The following is a 27065-nucleotide window of genomic DNA, read 5'->3' as shown; positions in this document are numbered from 1 at the left end:
GTGTGGGTGAACCTATGCTAATGTACCGCCCTTCCTAGGACTAATACATACTTGTGATTATACCCCTTGCAAGCATCCGCAACTACAAGAAAGTAATTAAGATAAATCTAACCACAGCCTTAAACTCTGAGATCCTGCTATCCCTCTTGCATCGATATACCAACGGGGGTTTAGGTTTCTGTCACTCCGGCAACCCCGCAATTGGCAAACGAGTACAAGATGCATTCCCCTAGGCCCATAAAGGTGAAGTGTCGTGTAGTCGACGTTCACACGACACCACTAGAAGAATAACACCACAACTTAAATATCATAACATTGAATATTACTCAACCATACTTCACTACTAACATTTAGACTTCACCCATGTCCTCAAGAACTAAATGAACTACTCACGAGACATCATATGGAAAATGATCAGAGGTGATATGATGATGAATAACAATCTGAACATAAACCTTGGTTCAACGGTTTCACTCAATAGCATCAATAACAAGTAGAAATCAATACCGGGAGAGTTTCCCCTATCAAACAATCAAGATCAAACCCAAATTGTTACAGCGGTGACGATGTGCAGCGGTGGAGACGGTGGTGATGATGATGGAGATGATGATGATGGTGATGGAGATGATGTCCAGCTCGATGGCGGTGACGATGGTGTCGATTTCCCCCTCCGGGAGGGAATTTCCCCGGCGGATCTCAGCCTGCCGGAGAGCTCTTTTCTCTCTGGTGTTCTCTGCCCCGCAGAGGCGGCTGTGACTCTTCGCGACTTATCCCCCTGAGCTTAGGTTTTCGGGACGAAGAAATACACGAAGGAGAGGAGGCCAGAGGGGGCTGTGGGCCCCCTCCCCACATGGTGGCGCAGCCAGGGCAGGGCCCGCGCCGGCCTGTGAGGGGGGCCCATGGTGGCCCTCCTCGGCTCCTCCTTCTGGCTCTCGTCCTCTTCTGGAAAAATAGGATTTTTCATATAACTTTCGTCAATTGTTGATCTTCCGAAATATTGCATTCTGACGGTGCTTTTTCCAGCAGAATCCTGGCTCCGGTGCGCGATCCTCCAATAATCATGAATCATGCAAAATAGATGAAATAACGTAAATATCATCTCCAAATATGAAATATATCAATGAATAACAGCAAATTATGATATAAAATAGTGATGCAAATTGGACGTATCAGGGCCACTCGATCGGGATAATTCTCAGGTCACCACCACATACAATGGTGACACCGCCAGGTATGTAGCCCTGAGAAAATTCAGTCCTGAGATTGTTTCTAAACAAATTTTAAGCATTGAGAAAAGGTGATGAGATTATTCCGTACATCCTTGTCTAGAGACTCAAATTGTTCATAACCGGGGACACGGCTAAGATCTTAGTTTTTAACTTTGCAGAGATTGTGCACTTTCACCTTACGACCCATTCTACCCAGGGAGAAGAATGAGACGAGACCTTTCAGAAGGAGAGAGAAACCATACATGCAAGACTCGTTCCCACCTATAATTCTGCTACCAGCCAATGTCTTGCAACAAGTTGAACCCTCACATCTTACTCAATCAAGACAGAGCCCATAATATCATAAGGCTGCACTGGAAGTACACTAAACATGGAAGACATAGCAATCTCTTTGTTCCTGGGTGGCAAACCACAAGTGTACTAACCCTCGGGTCACCACCACATACAATGGTTAAATCCGCCAGGTATGTAGCCCCGAGTAGCCACTCAACATAATCCAAGCCACTCCAATTCCACCCAAGTGTTTCATTAAGGTTGTTAACTTTCAAAATTTTAAACACTCACAACCAAGTAATGAAACAACATTGGCATTTGATGTTGCAAAGCAAAATAAAGCATCCTAGCAGGGATGTTGAGAGCGGCTACACACTACTAGGTTTGCTAAGCATAGCATATATAATTCACTTTTGAAAACAACATGCATATACTACTCAAAAACTCTAATGCATAATATAAAATAAGTAGGACTTGAATGTCACTTGCCTTTTTGGTAATTGAAGATCGTTCACTTCTCTCAAGGAAACATGTCGCTCTTCGCACGAACTATAAGATAAAATATAGCACAACATAAACACACCATTCAATAACAACAACAAAATCAAACAAGACCACAATCAGAAATCGCTCTATGGTACTAAGGTGTGGCATTAGGTTTGGCTTGCAAAATATGGTGGTGAGACTTTGGATGACAATTCACATGATTAGAAAGTAATGTCCAAGATATAATTGAAGAAAACTTTATGCTTTACAAAAGCATGAAAACAATTTGGAACGGCTCATATGAATTGAATCACATAAGCGACAAATAGTGCAACAACAATACTATTGGATAAGTGTGACAACAACTACTCCAAATAGTGTAAATTACACATAGGCTTGGGTATGGATTTGTGATATATTGAATTACTCAATTAACTCATTTGTAAATTGAATAGTTCAATATAAGCCAGTAAGTTTAAGTGGGAAATAAGATTGAATATATACGAATGGTATTTAAAATATGATGGTCGCTGCATCAAAGTTGTTAATGGATATCAAGGGTTCAAAAACATGTGCTATGTAGTAGAGTGAATCAACATAACAATTGCACATAGGAAAAATCTATAACTAAGATTTGTTACCAGTTACTCAAATAACTCAATTGTTATTTGAATAATATGAACTAGACAACTAAAGGTAAGCTATGCATTATCCGTGAGCATGATAAAGAATTATATGATCCTGGAAGAAGGGTATGATCATAGGGATCATTTTAGCTAAAGGAACTATGCCGAAACCAGTTATAGGACTACACTTTTTGCGAAAAGTTATTAGAAGAAGTTTTTTTGGTTGGAAGAACTTTCTATACTAAAGTTGTAGAGAATTGCATTACAAGCGTATCGCCAAAAGAATCTCTCGGAAAAAGTTTGTAGAAATTATTTTATAGACGATGTTGCGGATGAAAGAGGTACCGCGTAAATAAAGTGGGCGAAACTGCCACACAAAATATCTAAAATGATCTATGCGATTTACTAATTACAACGGTATAAAGTTTGTCGAAATCCGACTTGTAAAACTCAAGATATGAATTTTAGAAAATTATACTGAAGCGGCTACACATTTAATGGTGTACGAAAAGTTGTCAGAACAAGTTGGTTGGATGGCAAAACTTTCTACACGAAAATTGTAGAGGATTTAATTACGAACTTAAATTCAGAGAAATCATCTAAAATGAAACTATAAAATTAAAGATGTGAAATTTATAAGTTTTTGATATGGGATTAGCTAGCACAATCGGACTGATCGATCTGATCGATCTGTGAGTTAATTGGGCTATCGTGGACGCTCGGATTAAGATCTGACGACCAAGGATGGATATGTAAACTAAACTGTATGTTTCAGACTAGGCACGAAGCCATTACCGGAAGGTGGTAGTATTGTTCGAGCGTGCTGAGAGTATGGCCACGACGGCTCGACGTTGGATGGCGGTCCTCCTGCTCGGGGCAAGGGTTGACGAGGTGCGACGGGACGGATCTGCGTCGATGGTCCTGTGTGCTCTCCTGGACATCCCAGTGCTCCTCGGGTTCGTGTTCCTATTCGGCCGAGACGGCGGCTCCGGCGAGATCCAGTGGAGGTCGTTCTCGACGATATGGTCTACCGTAAAATAATTGGGGAGTATCAGTGGATGCGGCGGGACAAGGGCAGAATTTTGGTACCAAAATAGAGCGTCGGGGTTGAGTTTTCTCACCGGAATCAATGAAATACCGTGGTGGGGCGATGGACTTCGGCGACGAAATTGAGCAGCCTGGGGGCATGATTCGAGGAAATGAGATAGGGGAAATGGAGAGGAGGTCGAGGGCTTTAACTAGGAGCAAACGGCGCGTGATTTGAGGGAGTAAAACGTCTGGAAGACTGGAATCAAATTAGAAAGGTCATGGCTGTTACCATCGTTATTGAAACTGAGATTGAAGATGGTGCTGACCTCACCGATGACGTCATCATTTTTTTTTTCTTTTTTCTCTATCACTTGTTTCTGCTACAGAAGATGTTTTATAGCTCCGATTTGGGTGAAATAAAATTTGAAAAATTATTTTGCTCAGTATAGGACAACATAAAGAGTTAAATTTTATAAATTATTATTTTATATCATTTTATTACTATTATACCATTATGGTCATATGCGATAGTCTTAACATGTGTATACGAAATAAGTTTCTAAAATTTGTGAAATCAAAATAATGTTTTTAGGAAAATAAGGAACCTATTTAAAATCCATTTGAAAAAATAGGTTAATAATTATATGCACTTGGCCTATATGGCTACTTTGGCAATATTTTGCAAATAGAAATTTCTCGGTTTTGTTTTCCTCAAAAATAAAAATCCATTAAGCATTTGAAAACCTTGAAGGAAGAGATATGTTTGGTTTTGTAAATACTTTGAAACCAAAAGTATTTTAAAACCAACATTTTGGAAAATACTTTGAAATAACTTCAAAAGTTTTAATTCTTTGTGAATTTTCAATCAAGTTCAAACAATCAAGCATTAAATACATTTTTATTTTACATTCCAAAATTTAGAAAATTTCGGGATGTGACAGATGCTAATGTACGATAAATTCACACCGTCATAATAATTCGAGAAAACAAAGTAGGACCAACAAAGTATAGTAGAATAGGGATAGATAATAACATGCATACAACCACCAACATAATAATAGGTTTTTAGGTTCTTCACAACACCAACATATTAACAACAATAAAATAAAAAGCTGCTTTGCAGCAGCAGCACACGTCCTGGACTCCGCCTACTCCATATGGCTCCTCCTCCAGTTCTTGCTCCCCTGTCCCTTGATCTTGAGCACCTTGGGCTTGATCGGAGGCATGCGCTCGGCGGCGATCTCCATCCGCTGGAAGTTGCGGAGGTGAATTTCGAGCGCCTTGTGCTTGGCGCGGAAGGCGTATATGTTCACTGTCGCGCCGACTTTGGGGAAGGTCCTTTTGATGTCCTCGGCATGCGTGAGGAGGTAGTTGAAGTCGGTGCCGCCGAGTCTCCTATTGCAGAAGGGGCACTTGTAGACACCTTTGGCGAAGTAGGAGGCGAACTAGCCGACCTGCAGCCTCCGCAGCACCTGCCGAGCCTTGGTGTGCTGATCCTCCTCGTCGCTGCCAGACACCTGATCCATATCAAACGGAAACTATGAGTGAATGAGTTGCAACGATGATGTAACGTGCATGATAATAAAGTTAGGAAAAACAGAGGCAACCTTAGTTAGATTGAACACGATTATATATATCTACAGGGACGGGGTTAGCGAACCAAAGCTCATGCACAACAGATTTATACACATCAATTCATCATAGGCAAAGAAACAAATTCCGGATCCGAATAAATTAACCGAACGGCTGAACCCCAAATCTTAACCCCAAATCTTAACTGATTGAGATCACATGATTACTTGCATAAATTAACCGAACGGCCGAACCCCACATCTTAACCCCAAATCTTAACTGATTGAGATCCCATGATTACTTGCATAAATCAAGAAGGGGTCAAATCAAAATGGAATAAAATCGGCGCAAATATTAACTCAATACTCATTCTACCTACATATCGACACTAATAGTTACTAGGGAACCAGCAAAAATAGAGTTGAAAAAGGAAAGGGGAACAACAAGGAAGGAAACTGTAGTTACCTCGTTCCAAGGGGTCGTCCATGCAGGTGTCGTAGGGGTTCATGATACGTCCAATTTGCATCACTATTTTGTACTATAATATACTGTTATTTATTGATATATTTCATATTTAGACATGGTACTTATGTTATTTTATCTATTTTTGCATGTTTGATGATTTTCAGCGGATTTGCTGCCAGAGCTGGAATTCTGCTGGAAAAGTGGTCATCACGGTACCATACTTCGGAAGATCAGAAAATTCCAGAAACTTTCACGAAGATCTTATTTTCCCGAATGACGGAGATAGCCACAAGGAGGACCTGAGGGGGGCCACCATTGGGCAATACAATGCCCAGGCGCGGGCCCTACCCTGGCCGCACCTAAGGCATGTATGGCCGCCCTGGCCCACATTTGACGCCGCCCTTTAGCATACATCATCCCCACGAAAACCTAAGATATCGGGGGGCAGCTCTCAGAAATATTCTGCCACCGCTACGAGGCGGAAAACACCAGAGAGGGAAAAGCTCTCCAGCAGATAAGAATTTGCCGGGGGAAATTCCCTCCCGGAGGGGGAAATCGTCGCCATCGCCACCGCCATCGAGCTGGACTTCATCGTGATCATCATCCTCATCATCTCCACCATCAGCACCATCATCACCGCCGTCTCCACCACGTCCCACTGTAACTATTTGGTTGTACCTCGCATATTTCGAAGGGGAAACTCTCCCGGTATTGATTACTTGTTGTATTTGATGCTATTGAGTGAAACCATCGGATTAAGGTTTATGTCCAGATTGTTATTCATCATTATATACCCACTGATCATGTTACATATGTTGTCCCGTGATTAGTTCGTTTAGTTCTCGAGGACATGGGAGAAGTCGTGTGTTAGTAGTGGAGCTATGTGAGTAATATGTATTGATATGATATTTAAGTTGTGGTGTTATTCTTCTAGTGATATCATGTGAACATCGACTACATGATACTTCGCCTTTATGGACCTAGGGGAATGGATCGTGTATTTGGCTACTAACTGCGGGGTTGCCGGAGCGACAGAAACCTGAACCCATGTTATGAAACCATTGCATGAGGGAGCGTAGGATCTCAGAGTTTAAGGTTGTGATTAGATTTTATCTTAATTACCTTCTTGTAGTTGTGGATGCTTGAAAGGGGTTTAATCACAAGTATGTATTATCCTAGTAAGGGTAGTGCATTAGCATAGGTTCACCCACACAACACTTACCATACCAATAGAGATTATTCACGGATGCGACGCGAAAGCACTTGACATAAAACCTCTCGTGTGTCCTCAGGAACATTTGGTCGATATAAGTAGAACAACCGGCTTGTCCTTTATGCTAAAAAGGATTGGGCCACTTGCTGCAATTATTATTTCCGCCTTTTATTTACTCGCATTTTATTTATTTGCAATACCAAATACCCCTGAAAACCCATTTGATAGTGTTTACAGAGAATCCTTCATTGAAACTACTCATCAACACCTTCTGCTCCTCATTGGGTTCGACACTCTTATTTATCGAAAGTACTATGATACACCCCCTATACTTGTGGGTCATCAAGACTATTTTCTGGCGCCGTTGCCGGGGAGTGAAGCGCTATTGAAGAGCGGAATCGGTAAAGGTAATTTACTGTAAGTGATGTTTTTCTGCTTGCTGATTTATTTCAGCGATGGAGTCTTCTTCTTTGGACTCCTTATTTGGGTTTGTTCCTACCGCTGCTATGGAAGTGGACAAATCACCGCAAGCTCAAGTTGGTCCTTTTAAAATACCTATGATAATTGTGGAACGTGTTATGAATAACTGCTATTCAGGAGATGGAACTGTCAATCTGGGCGATCATTTGCTTTTTATACATGAATTATGCGAGTTGTTCAAGTGTGCAAGTATTACTATGGACAAAGTGAAGAGGAAATTATTCTCATTATCGCTTTGTGGAAGAGCTGCGGAGTGGTATAAGCTGGTGCGGAATGGCCGATCTATTGGATGGGAGGAGATCGTCCCTCTCTTTTACTCCAAGTTTTATCCTCCAAGTGAGATACATAAAGATCGGAATCAAATATATAATTTCTGGCCTCAAGATGGAGAAAGTATTGCCCAAGCGTGGGGGAGATTTAAGTCACTAATGCTCAAATGCCCCATTCATGAGCTCCCAAGTAAAATTATCACTAATAACTTCTATGTGAGGCTTTCTCTACATGGTAAAGATTTATTGGATGCTTCTTGTTCTGGATCATTTACCAAGATGAAGGAAGAAGCTAAATGGGATCTTCTCGACCGTATTCATGAAAATACTGAAGGATGGGAAAATGATAAAGGAAGAAAGTCATGTATTAATTATGATTATGAATGCATTAAAACTCTTATGAAAACTGATTACTTCCATGATGCTACTGTTGTTTATGGAGTTGATTCCCAAACTGTTGCAAATCTATATAAGGTGTTTGCTTCTTATTATGATATTCCAAAAGGGGAATGGAGTAATTATCATCCGCCTTATAAAGACATTGTTAGCAGTGTTCCTTCTAATGTTGTCGAGGCCAGTACCACTGATGGCGTTCTACCTGAACCTTATATTGAAAAGATGCCTTTCCCTGCTAAGGTAAAGGAGCATTCTATTGTGTCTACTGTGGTTAGTAAAAATAAGAAGAAAGTTTCAGAACCCGATGAGCAAATTAATGTTGAACCTGCGGTAGCAATAGTAAAAGAACGTGTTACTAAAAATGTAGAAGATGAACATATTGTTTTTCGTGAAGATGCTTCTAATATTGTTTCGCATCCTAATAAGCCTCGAAAGGCTAGTGTTCCTATGCTTTCTATCAAAATAGGTGATCATTGCTATTATGGATTATGTGATATTGGAGCGAGCTCTAGTGATATCCCTTATGATCTTTACAAGGAGATTAGGCATGAAATTGGACTGTGTGAACTGGAAGATATTGATGTGGCTATTCAGCTCGCCAACAGGGAAATTGTTTATCCAATTGGTATTAAGAGAGATGTGGAAGTCTTATGTGGTAAGGTTAAATATCCCGCTGATTTTCTTGTGCTTGGGAAGGCTTCTAGTAAGTATTGCCCTATTATATTTGGTAGACCTTTCTTGAACACTTGCGGTGCTATTATAGACTGCAGGAAAGAGAAAATTCATACTAAATTTAATGGAGAGTATTATGAGTATAATTTTTCCAAGTTTACTAAAGTTCCTTTGGAAGTCGATTTACCTAATGAAGATTTTAAAGTTGAACAGCTTGCTTCTATTGCTCTTGCTCCTAACAATTCCTTGCAGAAATGTATGGAGAAGCACGTGAGTGATGTTTTTATGCAGGAAAGAAATGAGATCGATGATATATTTCTTCATCAACCGGAGATACTTAAACACGATCTACCTGTGGAGGATTTGGCTACCACTATGCCTCCGAAAGAGGATCCAGTTTTTGATTTAAAGCCTTTACCCGAGGATCTTAAATATGCTTATATAAAGAAAATATATCCTGTTATTATTAGCTCTAAACTTTCAGGATATGAAGAAGAAATATTATTGAAAGTATTAAGGAAGCATCGTGCAGCTATGGGATATACTCTTGATGACTTGTTCTCCAACTATATGTCAGCATGCTATTAATTTGGAGCCCGATGCAAAGCCAGTAGTGGAACATCAACATCGTTTAATTCCTAAGATGAAGAAAGTGGTAAGAAATGAGGTATTAAAACTCATTGAAGCTGACATCATTTATCCTATTGCTGATAGTAGATGGGTTAGTCCAGTGCATTGTGTTCCTAAGAAAGGAGGCGTTACTGTTGTTCCGAATGATAATCATGAGCTTATTCCTCAGCGAATTATTGTTGGTTATAGAATGTGCATTTATTTTAGAAAAATCAACAAAGTTACTAAGAAGGATCATTATCCTTTGCCTTTTATTGATCAAATGCTAGAAAGGTTGTCTAAAAAGACTCACTTTTGTTTTCTTTATGGTTATTATGGGTTTTCTCAAATTGCGGTTAAAGCGCAAGATTAGGAGAAAACCACTTTTACTTGTCCTTATGGAACCTATGCTTATAGACGTATGCCTTTTGGTTTGGGTAATGCTCCTGCTACATTTCAAAGATGCAGGTCTGCTATTTTTCATGGTTTTTGTGAAGAAATTGTGGAGGTATTCATGGACGATTTCTCCGTCTATGGAACCTCCTTTGATAATTGTTTGCACAATCTTGATAAAGTTTTGCAGAGATGTGAAGAAACTAATATTGTTCTTAATTGGGAGAAGTGCCACTTTATGGTTAATGAAGGAATTGTTCTTGGGCATAAAAATTCCGAAAGAGGTATTGAAGTTGATCGAGCCAAAGTGGAGGCAATTGAGAAGATGCCCTATCCCAGGGATGTTAAAGGTATTCGTAGTATTCTTGGTCATGCTAGTTTTTATAGAAGATTTATTAAAGATTTCTCTAAAATTTCAAAGCCTCTTACTAATCTTCTGCAAAAGGATGTCCCTTTTGTTTTCGATGATGATTGTAAGCAAGCCTTTGAAACTTTAAAGAAAGCTTTAATAACTGCTCCTATTGTTCAAGCACCTGATTGGAATTTACCTTTTGAAATTATGTGTAAGGCTAGTGATTTTGCAGTAGGTGCTGTTCTTGGATAGCGTGTACATAAGAAGTTGAATGTTATTCATTATGCTAGTAAAACTCTTGATGCCGCGCAAAAGAATTATGCTACTACTGAGAAAGAGTTTTTAGCTGTTGTTTTTTGCTTGTGATAAATTTAGGCCTTATATGATTGATTCTAAAGTTACTATTCATACGGATCACGCGGGTATCAAGTACCTTATGGGAAAGAAAGACACGAAGCCGAGACTTATTAGATGGGTGTTGCTTTTACAAGAGTTTGATTTGCATATTGTTGATAGAAAAGGTGCTGAAAATCCTGTTGCAGATAATTTGTGTAGGTTGGAAAATATTTCTGATGATCCTATTCCTGTTAATGATAGTTTTCCAAATGAACAGTTGGCTGCAATAAAGGTAGTTTCACAAAGCCCTTGGTATGCTGATTATGCTAACTTTATCGTTTCGAAGTATTTGCCTCCTACATTTTCAGCTCAGCAGAGAAGGAAATTCTTTTATGACTTTAGGTATTATTTTTGGGATGACCCACATTTATATAAAGAAGGAGTTGATGGAATTATGAGAAGGTGTGTTCCGGAATTTGAACAACAAGAGATATTGAATAAATGCCATAGTAGTGCTTATGGAGGGCATCACGCTGGAGATAGGACCGCGCAAAAGGTTCTACAATCAGGTTTTTATTGGCCTACTTTTTTTAAAGATGCAAGGAAATTTATTTTATCTTATGATGAATGTCAAAGAGTTGGTAATATTTCTCGATGCAATGAAATGCCTATGAATTATTCGCTTGTTATTGAACCATTTGATTGTTGGGGGTTTGAATTTATGGGTCCTTTTCCCCCGTCAAAAGGTTACACTCATATTCTAGTTGTTGTTGATTATGTTACTAAATGGGTAGAAGCCATACCGACAAGTAGCGCCAAAGGTGAGACTTCATTAAAAATGCTTAAAGATATTATTTTTCCTAGATTCGGAGTGCCTAGATATCTTATGACCGATGGCGGTTCTCATTTTATTCACAGTGGTTTTAGAAAAAATCTTGCTAAGTACGATGTTAACCATAGAATCGCTTCAGCTTATCACCCCAAACTAGTGGACATGTAGAATTATCTAATAGAGAGATCAAGTCTATTTTGCAAAAGACTCTCAACAGATCTAGGAAGAATTGGGATGATAAGCTGAATGATACTTTATGGGCCTATATGACCGCTTATAAAAATCCTATGGGTATGTCTCCTTACAAGATGGTTTATGGGAAAGCTTGTCATTTGCCCTTAGAATTAGAACACAAAGCTTATTGGGCAGTGAAAGAGTTGAATAGATATTTTAAATTAGCCGGTGAGAAAGGTTGCTTGATTTGAGTTCTCTTGATGAATGGAGAACCGAGGCTTATGAAAATGCTAGGCTTTTCAAAGAGAAAGTGAAACTGTGGTATGATAGGAGGATTCTCAATACTCATTGTACCTACATATTGGCACTAATAGTTACTAGGGAACCAGCAAAAATAGGGATGAAAAAGGAAAGGGGAACAACAAGGAAGCAAACCATAGTTACCTCGTTCCAAGGGTCGTCCATGAAGGTGTCGTAGGGGTTCGTGATACGTCCAGTTTGCATCACTATTTTCTATTATAATCTAGTGTTATTTATTGATATATTTCATATTTAGACATGATACTTATGTTATTTTATCTATTTTTGCATGTTTGATGATTTTCACGGGATTTGCTGTCGGAGCTGGAATTCTGCTGGAAAAGTGGTCATCAGGGTACCATACTTCGGAAGATCAGAAATTCGAGAAACTTTCACGAAGATATTATTTTCCCGGATGACGGAGATAGCCAGAAGGAGGACCCGAGGGGGGCACCATTGGGCAATACAATGCCCAGGCGCGGGCCCTACCCTGGCCGCGCCTGGGGCATGTATGGCCGCCCTGGCCCACATCTGACACCGCCCTTTCGCGTATATCATCCCCACAAAAACCTAAGATCGGGGGGCAACTCACAGAAATATTCCGCCACCGCTACGAGGCGGAAAACACCAGAGAGGGAAAAGCTCTTCGGCAGATAGGAATTTGCTGGGGGAAATTCCCTCCCGGAGGGGGAAATCATCGCCATCGCCACCGCCATCGAGCTGTACTTCATCGTGATCATCATCCTCATCCTTTCCACCATCAGCACCATCATCACCGTCGTCTCCACCTCATCCCGCTGTAACTATTTGGGTTGTACCTCGCATATTTCGAAGGGGAAACTCTCCCGGTATTGATTACTTGTTGTATTTGATGCTATTGAGTGAAACCATCGGATTAAGGTTTATGTCCAGATTGTTATTCATCATTATATACCCACTGATCATGTTCCATATGTTGTCCCGTGAGTAGTTCGTTTAGTTCTTGAGGACATGGGAGAAGTTTTGTGTTATTAGTGGAGCTATGTGAGTAATATGTATTGATATGATATTTAAGTTGTGGTGTTATTCTTCTAGTGGTATCATGTGAACATCGACTACATGATACTTCGCCTTTATGGACCTAGGGGAATGCATCATGTATTTGGCTACTAATTGCGGGGTTACCGGAGCGACAGAAACCTGAACCCCCGTTAGGAAACCATTGCATGAGGGAGCGTAGGATCTCAGAGTTTAAGGCCGTGGTTAGATTATATCTTATACCTTCGTGTAGTTATGGATGCTTGCAAGGGATTTAATCACAAGTATGTATTATCCTAGTAAGGGTAGTGCATTAGCATAGGTTCACCCACACAACACTTACCATACCAATAGAGATTATTCACGCATGCGACGCAAAATCACTTGACATAAAACCTCCCGTGTGTCCTCAGGACCGTTTGGTCGATATAAGTAGAACAACCGGCTTGTCCTTTGTGCTAAAAAGGATTGGGCCACTTGCTATAATTATTATTTCTGCCTTTTATTTACTGGCATTTTATTTATTTGCAATATCAAATACCCTTGAAAACCCGTTTGCTAGTGTTTACAGAGAATCCTTCATTGAAACTGCTCATCAACACCTTCTGCTCCTCGTTGGGTTTGACACTCTTATTTATCGAAAGTACTACGATACACCCCCTATACTTGTGGGTCATCAGTTCGCCGGACAGATGTACGGTACCTTCTCGTAGGGGTCCCATTCCGGCGGGATCTGACCGCCACCGGCGGTAGCCTCCGATGCACCGGTGGGAGCCGCCAATGCACCGGCGACGGCCGTAGAGGGGATGGTGTTGAGGACGGAGGCGCCGTGCTTAGAGGAGACGACGTCGAGGATGGAGGTCGGATTCTCATTCTCCTTGTCCATCGCCGGTAGAGGAGGGGGAGAGGTTTTTTTGATTTGGAGAAGATGATTGGACGTGAGAGGCGGCGTTGCGTGAGGGAGTGAGAGTGATAGTGAGATAGTGCGAGGAGGCGAACAGGGAGAGGCATCTATAATGGCAAGGGGTCCTAAATGCGACCCACGTCCGACGCGTCCACGATTGCACGTCTGCACGTCTTCGACTTCTGCACCGCGACACGCGTCCACGATTGCACGTCTTCAACTTCTGCACCGCGACCCGCGTCCTATGTGTCAACAATTGCACGTCTTCCACTTCTGCACCGCAACACGCGTCCTCGAGTCTAACCCTCGAAATTTAGATATACTCAGGTATACCCTCGAGTCTTATACTAGCATTTTTTGTGCGCTCAGTTTTCCCTTTGAGTGCTAATATTGGCTAGTGCAATATACTCAGTTTTACCCTCAAGTGGCTGGTCAACAGAGAGTCAACAAATGGGATTAAGCTAGTTAAATGAGTTATTTAATGTGCAAAAAAATCCAAAAAAGGTAAAACCATAGTGGCACTTACTCATGGAGTCTTCTTACGCGAACTACCACGTTGGGAACCATAACAATCATAGATAAATCAAGTTTTACCACAAATTGCCATTTCTCAAATCACCTAGTAGCTATGAAGGTGCATGGCTTTCCACAATAAGCCCTTCCCAAAACAGCTTTTCTCAAAACATACTTTGTCTGAATGAGGCCACAATTTTCACACTCATGTATATTTGTATTGCAAATAGTTTGAGGTAGGCCAAGATGGGTTTCATTGTACAAAACACGCATTTTACATTTTTTAAATATCATATTTGCATCCCTTGGTCTGTTTACTACTCACGTGCCCTTGGTTTCTTGATACTACTCAGTTTTGCCCTCTCCCTTCACAAATTCTCACAGACGCCCAACCTTGCCCTGATTGGTCTAGCCCTTGTCACGCGGATTGTGCCCGCCGATCGTTGATCATGTGATCTAACGGGCAGGATAACCCCTCTCTCTCTCTAATCGGGGCCACCACCCTCTCTCTCTGTCAGCGGCTAGCTTCCACCCTCTATGTATGCTAAATACCCAGTTTGCCACCGGATTCAGCAAGTTTGGTTTTTTGTATTATTTTTCACGCACTAAAAATTATAAACTCTTTTAGGCATTACTTTTCACGCAAAAATGATAAACCATCACCAATTTCTTGTAGCCATTACTTTTCACGCAAAAACTAGATTTCGGCGAATGCATTATTTGTCACCCCTCTAACAATTATCAACTCTCTTTAGCATTCCTTTTCTTTTAGGGAATATAGTTTGGGATATAGTTTTGGTTATTTGAAACGTCCCAAAAGTGGTATAATTTGGGTATAAACATGAGGCATACATATTTGAGGGATTTCGGTGAATGGATTATTCCTCACCCCTCTAAGAATTATCTACTTTCTTTAGCATTCCTTTTCTTTTGGCGAATATAGTTTGGGATATAGTTTTGGTTATTTGAAACGTCCCAAAAGTGGTATAATTTTGGTATAAACATGAGGCATACATATTTGTGGGATTTCGGTGAATGCATTATTTTTCACCCCTCTAACAATTATCAACTATCTTTAGCATTCCTTTTCTTTTAGGGAATATTGTTTTGGTAATTTGAAACGGCCGAAAAGTGGTATAATTTTGGTATAAACCTGAGGCATACATATTTGGCATATTTGGGGGATTTCGGTGAATGGATTATTTATCACCCCTCTAACAATTATCAACTTTCTTTAGCATTCCTTTTCTTTTAGGGAATATAGTTTGGGATATAGTTTTGGTTATTTGAAACATCCCAAAAGTGGTATAATTTTGGTATAAACATGAGGCATACATATTTGTGGGATTTTGGTGAATGCATTATTTGTCACCTTCCAACAATTATCAACTCTCTTTAGCATTCCTTTTCTTTTATGGATTATAGTTTTGGTAATTTGAAACAGCCCAAAAGTGGTATAATTCTGGTAGAAACATGAGACATACATATTTGACATATTTGGGGGATTTCGGTGAATGGATTTTTTATCACCCCTCTAATAATTATCAACTTTATTTAGCATTCATTTTCTTTTAGGGAATATAGTTTGGGATATAGTTTTTGTTATTTGAAACGTCCCAAAAGTGGTATAATTTTGGTATAAACATGAGACATACATATTTGTGGGATTTTGGTGAATGCATTACTTGTCACCCCTCTAACAATTATAAACTATCCTTAGCATTCCTATATTCCCTAACACGCTTTTTTGGTAATTTCGGTGAATGCACACACTAACTTTGAAAACAACTACAAGTACATGTAACTGAATAATGGATATGTAACAAGGGGTCCCTTGTAACAACTTCTAGCGCCTGATGAGTAATGATAAGAATCCGATCGCAAGTATACAACAAAAAAAACCAACCATCATATTAGCTTGCTTCTTGAACTCGATCAGCTGCCTTAACTGCTTGTTCATTTTCTTCAGTTCTCCCTTCACTTCCACCAGTTCTGCATTGGGAGCATTAGGCATAATCGGAATGGCCCCTCTCTCCGTCGCATTCTCTACAACAAGTCCCCCCTCCCAAATTGCGCCAATTGATTCCTGCAATTGAAGCCTCTAAACGTACACATCGATCCACTCGAAGTACCTGCATTTCTTCAGGATCTGAAGACAACAACGTGAACCCTAAATCCCAAATTTGAGGGAATAACAAGAAAATCGAGAGAAAACAGAGCAATTTGAGCGAGATCTAACCTTATCCCCCTCTCTATATGGCAAGCTCTCGCATGCAAGGAACTCACGCCCGCGGTTTCCGTTGTCGTCCGTCTTACATATCGACCGCTTCAGAGGCTCCTGGCGTGGGCAGTCAGGGCATCTTGTCAAAGGCACGGGTCCATACTGCGGCCATGAAGAACGGGAGGTCGAAGAGAAACTAGACATCACCCACTTGCCGGAGAAAGGCTGCCGCTGGAGGAGAAGAAGAACAATGGGGCACGGGGAAAGAAAGGGGAAGCAATGGCACGGGCAGGGATACGGGGATGGCTCGGGCTCCCATTTTGCAACGGTCACCTGGGTAAGCTGTGGGTCCGGCGTGCTAGCATGGACAAGTTGTGGGTCCCACGATGATCTGGATAAGTGAAGACGTGTCCACTGCGGGGCACCAACAACGGCCCCACTTGCCAGCACCAACCAACGGTCAACTTAACGAGATTCCTCCCGTCCGAGCTCCTTGTGAGGGTTTCAGACAAGGGCTTGTGGAAAACTGAGGAAAAACTAAGCGGTTGGGGAAAACTGAGCACAACTAAGGACCCGAGGGCACGAAAATAGAAATCCCTTAAAAGAAATACCAAAGAAACTCAAACAAAAGAAAAACATGTGCAAAGTGTCCTTTTATACCAATAATTTTCCAAAAATTCCTTCTTTAGAGTGATAGTTTTGCTAGAAAAATCTTCACAACAAATTGCTACCGTGTCGGAATCATGCATGTAAAATGCATGCACAGACTTTGCACTTTATTAACACATATTTCCACATATTTGCAACATATTGATGCATGTAAAATGCATACACGAACCTTGTAGTTTGTTGTAATAAAATCCTTATTATATTGCAACTTTGTTATATTTTCAGGACTAACCAATAGTTGAAAATGTGCACAAGTTCTTGTTTTAAACTGTGTTGTGTAGGAAATAGGAAAATATGGAAGGAAACCGGTCATTATGGTGAAATCTGGAGTTTCCTTAAATATGTCCATACATGATACTTTTTAAAGATCTCCCAAAATAGATACAAAGATGGACTCAAATGGAAAAGGTGCAAGAGATAGAAGTTGTGAATAATTTTCAAGTTTAAGTTGACGTGAAGAATGCCTTGAACGGAGTTCGTATGAGAAATCGGCGCCCGTTTTGCTGAAGGGTAGAGAGGCAGTTTCAGAAACCCAAAAACTAGTGACGTGATTGAAACAACCTCGTCCATATTTGATGGACTCATCCAAATCACGACTTTATGGACTCTTAGGAAGGTTCTAGAGGTTCCCAAGAGCACTTCGATCAAAGGTACATCCATCCCATGGCCAAGATTGCATCTATACCTCCATATATTGAGGGGAAACCCTTGTTTTGCAGGCATCCATCCATTGTAACGAAAATCCTCCTCCTTGGCAGCCTCCAAGGAGGGGGAAACCTACTCCACACCAGCACCAAGTCCAAGGAAGAAGAAGGGGGCAAGGGGCCGCTGCCCCAAGGGAAGCCACCACCCTCCTAGAGCCGCCGCCGCATCCCGTGGCCACCACCACGTGGATCTTCATCGCCATCTTCATCTTGGGGCTGCACCTCTTCATCAACTTTTACATCAATATCTTCATCTACTATTTGTAATCTCTTGGAAAAAATTATGTGTATTGCAATCTATCAATTTCCCATGGTATTTTGTGTCTTCATGTCTTTGTTTGATTAGTGACTTGTTCATGGCAATTGTGAGATAGTTTGTGATGGTTGCATGTAAGTATTTGTTATCTTCTATGATGATCTATTGTACTGATATATGAGTGCACACATATGTTGGGGAATTCATGAGGTTTTCACCGTTGCATGATGATAAGAGGAGGGACAGCTGGAGCTTGACAGAAACCATGTCCTGATTCTTATATTCATATTTTATTAATTCATGGTTAATCAACGGGTGGTATAACTATGGGGACCTTTAAACTTACAGTGGTGGTTGGACTTTATGTCTTAATAATTCCCTTGTTTGTTCTTAATTGGCCTTGGGATCAATCACTAGTGGTGTGCACCAATTTATGGTTCAACTGTAGAAGAAACTACAAAAAGACTATCTTTATCCTTCACTAATTATGACAACCACACAGTGACAAAGGGTTAACCTTGTCAATTCCCATGATGATGGACTTGGGTTTCTAGGAAGGAGGACACTGGCGAATCAACAAACTGGTCAGCCAAAATAGGCAGCCAACAAATATTATTATCAACGGCAAATCGTCGAGATCATATGATGTGGATCTAGGGTTACAAGGTTTCTCATATGATTCAATATGTCCCTTCTTGGTGGCTCCTACCAGCCCTTATATAGTGGGCTAGGTCTCAGATTCCACCTCGAAGTCGAGTTACAATATAGGTCGGTTTCACCCGATATGGGCTTAACTTTCCTAACATGATGTATTCAGATTCTTCGTGGGCTTTCTTCTATTCCTTCCCGGGCTATCTGCCAGGGATGGCAATGCTTAGGACCCAATGTGGCATACCCATGTCAGTAGCCCCCGAGTCTCTACTTGAGTCGCAGACTCGGGTCCACTCTCAAAACCTTCAACTTCTTATTCGACTTCTTCTTAGATTATTAAGAGGTAGTATTATTTATTTTGTAAATGAATATTTTTATCATAGGGATTTTGGTAAACCGTCCTGATGCATCCGAATGGAACGGGAATCAGTTAATTGTCTGAGCAAATGCGGGGAACCTACTTCAAACTTGCATTCCCGAACACGAATTTGGAAACCTGGTGTAACTTAGCTCAGGCCACGGAGGACTTATCGAGTTCTGACTTCCATCATAAGAGTTTTACCTAACACGTCCATTAGGATTTTTCATCACATTGCTGACAATGCGGATATTTCTAGCAGACTGGAGTTTGTGACGGTGCTAGGCCTCACAAGACTGATCCCGATGGTCTTACCTTCATGCTCTAGCATGGCATCTGGAGGAACATGACGACACGGACTAGGATTATTTATTTATTTATTTATCGGATGCCAAGTTTGCCTATTGGATTTCCCAAAATTATCGGGTTGAATTTATTCTAGTTGCATGCACTCTCAATGGGAGTAAAGGACAAAGTAAAACATATGGCTCCACTAAGCTCATCATCGTCTTCGTTTTCAGAATCATCATCGTACTCATCTTCCTCATACCTTCATTGACTTCTTCTCTCGGTGTGTCAACACCCAGAATTTTACGTCCGAATGCCTATTATGTCATACATCGCAATCCCAGGAATATTGTTGTTGCGAGGCATAATAGTTAAGTATCACAGTCATCATTTATTACAAACCATAATGTCTTACAACTTGGAATCACATCATCCATATTACACGAATAGTTGATCTATTGATCAACGGACAAACACAAGTTCATAGCGGAAGCGTAAGATACAAGGACTCTCTAGTCCACAGGCCAACGCTTGACGTCGGAAGACTCCTAGTTGTCGTAGGCGTCCTGCTGGTCATCTCCTTGTTCATCTTCATACTCTGGCCATTTGAATAGCCAGGGACAAAGCCGTGAGTACTTTAAGTACTCGCAAACTAATACTAATGTAAGTGCTAGACATTCTAGTAAGGTTTGCTAAGCTCTAGTTCATTTGCATAAAGCTAGTTTTAGTTCACAAGTATTTGAGAAAAGCTTATTCAAGTGCTAACTAACTCAAGTGGGAACATTAGTGTCATTCCCACCATTCAAGTGGTGATTTCAATTCAATTCACCACAATTCATTTCACCATCTTCTTTCAACATCATTTTCAAAGATATGACATCGGAAACTGTATGGCCTTCCCAACCGTCCGTAACCATGGACACGGCTATTCGAATAGGTTTACACTCTGCAGAGGTTGCACACTTGTGCCACAACATTTGATTTCATCTGTCGGGATTACCCCGAATCATCGTAACACAGTACGCGGATCATCAACCATAACCTTTCACTTACAAATCCTAGTATGAGCACCTCTCCCCATGATCTTGGCCTCCCAGTGAAGACCAATCACAACCTGGGAACTGCACAGGGCTTGGCCGTACAATTCACCTCAATTCACATCTTTTCTCAACAACGGAGGCAGCCTCAAGCATAACCCCTATGATGTGTGTTCAGAGGGAACCCATACTAAGATGCATAAACTTCCAGTTAAGCCCTACACATAATCAGGTATTGTGGGGGTACTCAATATTGGAAAGGTATCGCATTCAAACCAATATCATGTTTATCAAAAATCACCATCTTATCTTGTTGATATTCACCTTCAAAAATCATTCAATGGAATGCTTTACCATTCCAAGGTTTCAAATTTCAATTCAAGTCACATTGTTCCCATCTAGAGTAGTCAATTTTTTATTCATTAGCACTAGCTCTAAATCATGAGGGGTGCTATCTTGCTTTGCTTGAGTAAGACTAACTTTACTACTCTAGTAAACCTCTTTTCTTTGACCAAAGTTAACTATAAAGTAATCTCTTGAGAAAACAAGTAAAAACTTGTAATGTATAAACTTGGGGTAGGCTTATGTAAGAAAAGATAAGACTCATGGTGCCTTGCCCCAAAAGGGGCTTTGCACTTTGCAAGAATATTAGCTTGCCTTGGTAGTTCTCAAAGTTCTCCTCCTCCTCCTCCTGGTAGCAACCTTCTTCTTCCGTGTACTCTCCGGTGCTAGCGTCTAAATTTGAGTATGAGTATAATTACTCACTAATTCAATGGCTATTCCATGTATCACATACAAACACACAAACTATTCTATGCACACGAATAATCTAATTATGGTGCATGGGTTGTGTTGCTTGAGGAGAATTTACTTCTTTTTATTTAATATGTAAATGATAGTTTCCATAGGGTTCTTGAGAAATAATTTCCTCTCATTGAAATCTTCTTAAGATTTAATTTCTCAAACAATCATATATGAACTTATATTGACCTAAGTCAAATATTCATCATTATCATTTGAGAAAATGACTTAAATGAGGTAGACCACCTCATACCATTTAGTAATGCTACAAATGATTTAAATCTCTAAGTAATTCATATAAGTGAGTTTGGCCAGGGGTCCAAACATCACATGAATTCATTTGAGACAAGGTTTAAATGAAGTATAATACTTCATATGATTTACTTAATAGTTTTGGATAATATCAACTACATAAACTAGCCATATTATCCATTAATTAAACTAGGGCATGATCATGCAAAGTGAACACACCATTTTATTGCATAAACAATTAGTGTGAGTCAAATGTGAGCTATTAGAGTTGGAATTAACTTAATATCTATTTTGGTTGATTTTTAATAATTATTTGAATATGGAGAAGTCCCTGCCTTCTTCTTTTTATCAGAATAATTCTACAGCACATCTTGGCATGGGACCAGTGGCATTCTTTAGATCTTTTTACTAGCTTTCCAACCATATAAAATTCATTGAATTTGGTTAAGCCAATTTGAATATATTGATTTTCAAAGTTTGGGCAGTATTGAAATTATTTGGAATTGTTTAAATGGAGTTTGAATTAATAGGGCCGGCGGGAAATGAAACTGGGCCAGATTCGAATTAAAACGGCCCAGTCCAGCCCAGCCACGGTCCACAGACGCGCGGCGTGCTGACAGGGTGGGGTCCACTCGTCAGCGACGTTTAAACGCCGAATCGGTACGTTTTAAAGGCAGACGTTGGATTAGAACGCAGATCGACGGTCGAGGTTCATCATCTTCTCCGACGAGAACCCGACGTGCTGGCGGCGAGGGTAGGGGGTCGGAGAGCTCACCGTGGCTCCAGCTGGGGTGGGCAGTGTGCGTGGTGAAGTTGTGGACGACGGCGGAGCTCCTGGTACCGGCGGCTCCTCCTGGAATAGCTCCAATCGACGGCGGCGACCTCCGGGTACTGGCGGCGTCGATCTTCAAATTGGAGCAGCTCCGGCGATGATTGGGTGAGTGGTGGAGTGGTGGAGAGGCAGTGAAGGGTGGTGAGTGCGGTGGTGTGCTCCGTTGCTTCCAGGGAACGTGCTATTTATAGTATTGAGAGAGGGTGGCGGGACAGTGATGCGGGCGACCATGGCGCGGCTTCTCCAGCGAGCTATCGAGCTAGGCGAGGGCGCAGGTGTGTTCGTGGCGTCGCCACAGTCCTCTGGGTGGCGACAGCTAGGGTAGGCGGTGCCTAACGCGGTCGCAATGTTTCCGTGTCTGGCGGTGTCCGCGTCGGGGTTTCCTCTTCGTCTCTGGCGGCGGCGGGCACGGGTCGTGGTCGAGAGCATGTCTGGCGGCTGCGTACGTGTGCGGTGGTGCTCAACTCGTGGCGAGGTGGTCCAGGGCGTGCTCGAGGTGGCCAGACGGCGCGTGTCCAGGGCGCGTCTGCGAGTGTCCACGCACGACGTCGTCGGCATGGCGTGGCCACCACTGGGCGCGCGTGTTCCGGCGGCTGTCGAGCTCCTCCTCGACCATGGCTTGCTCTAGGTGATCCAGTAGAGTGATGTGGCGAGCAATGGCATGGTGGCCAGGTTGGGGAAGGAAGGAAGAGAGGGGGAGGGCGTCGGGTTGGCGACATGGCCGGCATGGCCATGTCCTAGCCTTGCTCCTCCTCTCTCTTAGGGTTTCTATTTGGCATTGATGGTTAGAGGGAACCAGGGGACCAATTGGACTAGGGTTTAGGTAGATTTGATGAGGTAGATCACTATAGCAAATAGTGTCAAATAGTGCCATATTGATTATGTGTGAATTTTATCAAAATTTGATTCAATTCAAATGGTTGCAAGTTTTGAATTGTGAGTATTTGATTTAGTTAGAAATGACCAGACGTGATGGAGTGTGGTGGTGGAATTGTTAAATTCAAAGTTTGGAAAATTTGGCTAAGTGTGAGATTGTTGCACATATTAAAATGTTGCAACTTTGGTTCAGCATAGCTAATGATCAAGAAAGAATTTGGCATGGTGATCTTTACAAAAAGTGTTCACCTTGATGTTGACTTGGATGTGGTGCAAAGAGTTAGCAAGGTCTAGTTTGAAAATTTTGAAATGCAAGGGCTCAAAGTAGTGATCAGACTATAATTGGCAGATTTGACCATTATCATATGTGAGCAAGTTTTGTATTTGAAATCCATTTGATTTGTGATTATTTGATTCCAAAATTTGTAATAAGTGTTTAATAACATTATTCAACTAATGGTGATGAACAAATTGGTCTAGGGTCAAAATTTATAAAAATGCCATAGGGCATATGTGAGGGTTTTAGGGTTTTTCATTTATTTGATTTCTTTCTCTTTTTGATTTATTTGGTTGGTGATCTTCTCATGATCACATTAGGGTTTTAGGGTTTAGCTTATACACATAATAATAATCATCATGGCATATCAATCAAATGCACAAGTCTATGCATGGCACTATATGCAATTTAAAAAGTTTTTGTTGGTTTGAAAATTTGCTCTCTGGAATTCTTCTAACTTTCTTTTATTGAAATTTGGGATGTTACAAACCCTTCCCCCTTACAAAAAATCTCGTCCCGAGATCGAAAAGAAAGTTAGGTACTAAAGAGATCTGGGTACTCCTTCTTCATGAAGTCTTCGCGTTCCCATGTGGCTTTATCTTCGGTATGATTGCTCCATTGTATCTTCAGAAACTTGATGCTTCGGGTGCGGGTGGTTCGGTAAGCTTCCTCCAGGATGCGAATTGGCACTTCGCGGTAAGTCAGGTCCTGGTTGATATCCACCGATCGGTGATCGATGTTCTTGAACACTTCGGTCTTCTCGGGGACTTCAAGGCACTTCCGGAGGAGTGAGATATGAAACACGTCGTGTACAACCGACATCTCTTCAGGTAGCTCCAGCTGATAAGATACTTCTCCTCGGCGGCTCAGAACTTTGAAGGGTCCGACATATCGGGGTGCGAGCTTTCCTTTCAGTTGAAATCTCTGCATTCCTTTCAAGGGGGATACCTTGAGATAGACAAAGTCTCCGATCTCGAAGGTCATCTCCCGACGTCGCTTGTCGGCGTAGCTCTTCTGTCTTGATTGCGCAGTCTTGAGGTACTCGCGAATCTTGTGGACTTTCTCTTCGGCTTCACGAAGAACATCTGGGCCAAAGACTTGGCTTTCTCCGACTTCCGACCAGTTCAGGGGGGTACGGCATTTCCTTCCGTACAAGGCTTCAAAGGGGGTCATCTGTAGGCTAGCTTGGTAGCTGTTGTTGTAAGAGAATTCTGCGTAAGGTAGGCAGTCTTCCCACTTAGATCCATATTCCAGTACACATGCTCTTAGCATGTCCTCTAGTATCTGGTTGACTCTCTCAGTCTGTCCGTCGGTCTGAGGGTGATAGGCGGTGCTGAAATTCAGACGGGTGCCTAGTCCTTCATGCACTTTCTGCCAGAATCTTGAGGTGAACTGTGATCCTCTATCTGACACTATCGACTTCAGGGTTCCGTGCAGGGCGACTATTTTGGAAATGTATAGTTCAGCTAACTTTGGGCCTTGGTAGGTGGTCTTGACGGCGATGAAATGGGCGACTTTGGTCAATCTATCGACAACTACCCATATTGAATCATTGCCTTTGCTGGATTTGGGCAGTCCGGTGATAAAGTCCATTCCTACGGAGTCCCATTTCCATTCTGGAATCTGGAGGGGTTGTAGCAGTCCGGCTGGTCATTGATGTTCTGCCTTGACTCTCTGACAGATGTCACACTTGGCGATATAGCTGCCGATCTCTCTCTTCATTCCATGCCACCAGAATTGCTCCTTCAGGTCTTGGTACATCTTGGTACCTCCGGGGTGGATTGAATAAAGGGTGTCATGGGCTTCTTGCAGGATGACTTGCTTCAAATCTGAGTCCGATGGTACGCAGAGGCGTTCTTTGTACCAAAGAACTCCGGCTTCATCTATGGTGAATCCAGGGGCTTTTCCTGCGGCTATCTGTTTCTTGATTCCGTCAATGCTAGCGTTGTCCTTCTGGGCTTCCTTGATTTGGCTAACCAAGGTGGGTTGCAGTTCTATGCTGGCTAGGAATCCTTCACTAACAAGTTCAAGTCTGAACTGTTCAAACTCTTGATGCAAGCTGGGCTGTTCTGTTGCGAGCATGGAGTTCAACTGACACGGCAGTCGACTCAAAGCATCCGCTACCACATTGGCCTTGCCGGGGTGGTAGTGAATCTCCATGTCGTAATCCTTGATCAATTCGATCCATCGGCGTTGTCTCATGTTCAGCTCCTTCTGGGTGAATATGTATTTCAGGCTCTTGTGGTCGGAGTAGATCTCGCATCGATTACCCATGAGGTAATGACGCCAAACTTTCAAGGCTAAGACCACGGCTGCAAGCTCAAGGTCATGGGTTGGTTAGTTCTGTTCATGTTGCTTTAGCTGTCTTGAAAGGTAGGATACAACCTTGCCTTCTTGCATAAGCACACATCCAAGACCAGTCTTGGAGGCGTCGCAATATACGTCAAAGGGCTTGGAGATGTCTGGCATGATCAGGATTGGGGCTGTTGTCAGTCTACTCTTGAGCTGTTGAAAGCTCTCTTCACATTTATCGGTCCACTCAAACTTCCTGTCCTTCTTCAACAGTTGGGTCATTGGTCGAGCGATGCTCGAAAAGCCTTCTACAAATCTGCGGTAATATCCGGCTAATCCAAGAAAAGCGCAGACCTCGGTTTGGGTGGTTGGGGCTTGCCATTCCATAACAGTTTTGATTTTGGCGGGATCTACGGCAATTCCTCCTACGGACAAGATGTGTCCCAGGAATCCAACTTCTTCCAACCAAAACTCACACTTGCTGAACTTGGCATACAACTGGTGATGCCTAAGGGTTTCTAGGACAGTCTCCAAATGCTGTTCATGTTCCTCTTCGGACTTGGAGTACACAAGGATGTCATCGATGAAAACAATGACAAACTTGTCCAAAAAGTTCATGAAGATCTTATTCATGAGATTCATGAAATAAGCGAGGGCATTGGTCAGTACAAATGACATGATGTTGTACTCATACAACCCATATCTGGTGGTGAAGGCCGTTTTTGGGATGTCGGTGGCTCGGATCTTCAGCTGATGATATCCAGTTCTAAGGTCTATCTTGGAGAAAACTCTGGCTCCGGTGAGTTGATCAAACAAGTCTTCTATCTTGGGTAGGGGGTATTTGTTTTTGATGGTGACATCGTTAAGCTTACGATAGTCCGTGCATAAACGATTTGCACCATCTTTCTTGTCCACAAACAAAACTGGTGATCTCCAGGGGGATGCACTAGGTCTAATCAGACCCTTGGCCAACATATCATCTATTTGTTTCTTCAGCTCCACAAGCTCTGTTGCGTTCATGCTGTAGGCTCGCTGGGCTATGGGTCCAGTTCCGGGGATTAACTCGATGATGAACTCGATATCCCGATCCGGGGGCATACTGGGTAGATCATCCGGAAACACATCAGGGTAGCGACAAACGACCCTGATTTGATCCAGAGTTGGCTTGGATACACTTTGGTTGCAGGTGAATTTTCTGGGTAGTTTTTCAGAGACGTGCTCTACTACGATACCGGTGCTGCTAGTCATGGTTATGGCTTTCTTGGCACAGTCTATCAATCCATTGTGCTTGGACATCCAGTCCATTCCTAGTACGACTTCCAAACCTTTGGTTCCCAGAATGATTAGATTGGCATAGAAATCTACATCATGGATTTTGATAGGTACATTTTTGCAAAATTTTCTGGCTTTG

The 27065-nt window shown here is 41.8% G+C and overlaps 1 long non-coding RNA gene across 1 annotated transcript; it reads right to left on the bottom strand.

Annotated features, from left to right (window-relative positions):
- Positions 1-359: 359 nt before the first annotated feature.
- LOC127341711 (uncharacterized) lies at positions 360-3975 on the bottom strand. Its single transcript, XR_007875774.2, has 3 exons — positions 3736-3975; positions 3410-3641; positions 360-2051 (listed from the first exon to the last, which is right to left on the bottom strand). It is a non-coding gene; the product is annotated as an uncharacterized lncRNA (long non-coding RNA).
- Positions 3976-27065: the final 23090 nt, after the last annotated feature.

The sequence above is a fragment of the Lolium perenne genome, chromosome 3 (genome assembly GCF_019359855.2).
Source record: "Lolium perenne isolate Kyuss_39 chromosome 3, Kyuss_2.0, whole genome shotgun sequence".
Taxonomy (NCBI): Eukaryota; Viridiplantae; Streptophyta; class Magnoliopsida; order Poales; family Poaceae; genus Lolium; species Lolium perenne.
This window is presented reverse-complemented; position numbering and strand designations above follow the sequence as displayed.